This window comes from Macrobrachium nipponense, chromosome 19 (genome assembly GCF_015104395.2).
Source record: "Macrobrachium nipponense isolate FS-2020 chromosome 19, ASM1510439v2, whole genome shotgun sequence".
Classification (NCBI taxonomy): domain Eukaryota; kingdom Metazoa; phylum Arthropoda; class Malacostraca; order Decapoda; family Palaemonidae; genus Macrobrachium; species Macrobrachium nipponense.
The window spans coordinates 39,569,698-39,572,994 of record NC_061088.1 but is presented as its reverse complement, the minus strand read 5'-3'; the positions used below and the strand labels follow the sequence as shown (position 1 = coordinate 39,572,994).

Genomic DNA, 3,297 nt, shown 5'->3' with positions numbered 1-3,297 from the left:
GTGTGTGTGTGTGTTCGAATTTACTAATACTCTTACTATGGAAACAGCAAATGACGGCTGTCGTCTCCATATTGGATTGGGTAATACACAAGTGTAACTGGTTTAAGAACTATTTAAAAGAAATCAACAATTACTTCTACCTGGGTAAACTTTTTTAGTACAGACGACACAATAAATTAATCACTTTTGACATAAGTGCTCTTTAATTAAAAGCTTTGTGCCTATTGTAGCGTGTGCATATTGATAGTTAAATGGTAATGAATATGGACAAGAAAATAAATGGCCTGATTCTGTATTGATCCATTGTTTGTGAAATGATTCTGTATTACACAATGCTTTGAGCGGTAAAACGGACTTCTCATAACACAAACAAACTAATGAACATTCATAAAACCTCTGGTTATTATAACAATAAAGATGGAAATTATACTCTTTAAAAAGCCTTCCAAGATATGTATACACAGGATGTGTTTTATCAAATCCATGTTCTGTAGACATAGGATATGTCTACCAAATCCATGTTAAGTACTACACATACGATGTGTTTCACAAATTTACGGGTTAGGTTGCATTTATAAATACGTACAACTTGCACTTTGGCTTATTCGGCATGACTGCCTACATAAAATTCATACACACACAAACACACACACACATAAATATTATATATATATATATATATATATATATATATATATATATATGTGTGTGTGTGTGTGTGTGTGTGTGTGTGTGTGTGTGTGTGTGGTGTGTCTCTCTCTCTCTCTCTCTCTCTCTCTTCTCTATATATATATATATACGAACTGGATATTGGTACGGCAGTGAATTGCGCATGCGCTAACCGTTGTTTACCGCCTCACGCATATCCAAAGACTATATACACAGTCTTTGGGCATATCAGTGACAGCAAGAAAAATGGTGACGGAACAGCATGAACCGCGGAATAATACATTAGTTTTCGCCGAAAAACAGATGTTTTCAGGCTTTAACGAGCTGAAGAAAGCCATAGACATCTATGAAGACTCAAACTTTCAAAATTGGGTAATTCATGGTATATACGTAGGTCACGAACGATCGAATCGGCCCTGAAAAGAATTCCGAAGAGGAGATTCAAAGAGGATTATATATAAATATATTCACTACCATCGTACCTTTGGTGACTTTCTCGGCTCTTTATTCTGCCCGACGTCGGCAGCTGCAAGGGCCGTTATATACTTTACAATATTCTTTTAATTCACTTCATTGGGTATATTGCAGCTGTCGGAGAAGACGATAGAATTTACCAGGTCCATTAAAATCTGGATAGTGTTGTTTTTGTAGTACAAAAAAGCGGGACACAATTCACAAAAGCTAAAAAACTAAAAACAAAAAACAGGGGGAGGAACATTTTGCTAACTTAAAAAAAGTGGGGAACAGATGTTCAAAAAGCGTGACTGTCCCACCTAAAAGCCGAGCTCTGGTTACATAATACAGTATGATTAGCAAACTGGTAAACGGATACAGCTAACTGCCGTATCTACAGCAAGTCAAGACCGCAAATACGGCGCCAATGACAGAATCTGCCGTACCCTCACCGCACTATATTATTTGTACGGCAGGAAGTCTGAAATTGACGCATGCGCAATTCACTGCCGTACCAATATCTACCACGATCGGGATACGGCTGCAGTACCTATATCCTGTGCCATATATATATATATATATTATATATATATATATATATAATTTTATCTGTTAATGGCGTATTCAGAAACAGGAAAAGGTTCTCTAGCCTAGCAATCAAATGAACGCTTGGAGTGAGCATTAACGCAAAACTGTTAGCAAGTCACTTAATAAACAATTAATCTAATCAACAAATTACGCAAAACAAATAAAGCAACATCTTACCTTAAATGAAAGGAGTCACTCACACGTTTAGAGATTCACAGGGTAAAAGTTATTTCACACTGAATCGATTAACGAACTCGTTCCTTCCAATCGAACTTCATTCGGGTTGCGTCACATTTGAAACAGCCGTGAGTATCAGCAGGCGGAAGCGGTGCATACACATACTCAACACACTCTCAAATTTCTCAAGTAAGCTCCTGTCGTGCGGCGGTATGCTCTGAGAGCTCTCTGCATAGGCTATTTACCTCGTCTTCTCAAGAGGAAGAGAATCGCTGCCGTCAGACGCCGGGGAGGCACCAAGAAGGAAGGGGAGGGTACTGGCGCATGAGGTGGTGGTGTTGTTGCTAACAGGGATGAGGCAGGGTCCGAGGGTTGATGCCTTGGTAGAGGGTGCCCGGCACGAACTCCACCCGTGAGGAACACGTATAGATGGAGTCGCCCACACCCACGGTCCCACTCTAGTTTCGTCTGCTCTTCGTAGCAACGACCACTCGTTATGCGGTGAGCCGGTGTCGCCCGCTGCCTGTTTTTGTCAAGGAAATAAAAGTTAGAACAGTAAGAATGACTGCTTAACACTTGTAGCACAAAGACCATTTGTCATTATCCATGCATAAATTTGTTACTGGTTGATTTTTATAATTTTTTCTTTCATTATGAATTCGCACGTAAGCAACAAGTTGTTTTGGCAACTACCAATGAGCGAGGAAGCAAGCAGGGGCGAGGCGAGCCGAGCCAGCCAGAGACCTAATCAATGCTGGGACCTGACGTGTGACGCAGCCATACTTGTACTCGTCTCGTCCTCAGTCACTTGATGCAATTTGCCCTTTGGTATGAGCCTATGACTCAATGCGTGCGTTCGTCGTGACTATCAGATAGTGAAAGCAAGGAAATGTAACGATTTTCCTACTGGAAAACTGACGATGCACATGTCCTTGAGAAATGGTTAACGTTTAACACAAAAATTACGTAAAGTATTATACAAATAAGGGCATTTTCAGGTCCATTAACGTTTTAGGTTCATCCCCCTCTCTCCTTTACGCACTCGTTAATAAAAGCAGATTATATCGTGTAACGAACAATGAGCGAGTTAGATACAAGTGTGGCGGATGGTCTCGCCAAAACGTATTTGACTGGATGACGTCACATCCTCTTTTGATTAATCATTAAAATACGCTCTATCATGCTGTTCCGTCGGTTTGCGGTTTGCCCTTTTTTTCACACAAAAAAATACAATAAAATAAACCTGCAGCTGATGCATGAAATACACGTAAATGATAATGCCGATAGAAAATACCCCCTCGATAATAGCAATGTCGTCCATAACCATGTCCACACACACATTCACACACACACACACACATATATATATATATATATATATATATATATATATATATATATATATATATA

The 3,297-nt window shown here is 39.5% G+C and overlaps 1 protein-coding gene across 5 annotated transcripts in view; it reads right to left on the bottom strand.

Moving 5' to 3' along the window:
- Positions 1-2,934, bottom strand: part of LOC135216556 (protein mono-ADP-ribosyltransferase PARP12-like) — a 38,885-nt gene extending 35,951 nt beyond the window's left edge. For 2 of the 5 annotated variants that reach the window (XM_064251944.1, XM_064251951.1), the window contains exon 1: positions 1,888-2,410. The gene's annotated coding sequence lies outside the window, so the exon portion shown is untranslated. Of the gene's footprint in view, positions 1-1,887 lie in introns of all 5 variants that reach the window. The other 3 variants (XM_064251937.1, XM_064251933.1, XM_064251957.1) reach the window with 3 other exon arrangements.
- Between the last annotated feature and the right edge of the window lie 363 nt (positions 2,935-3,297).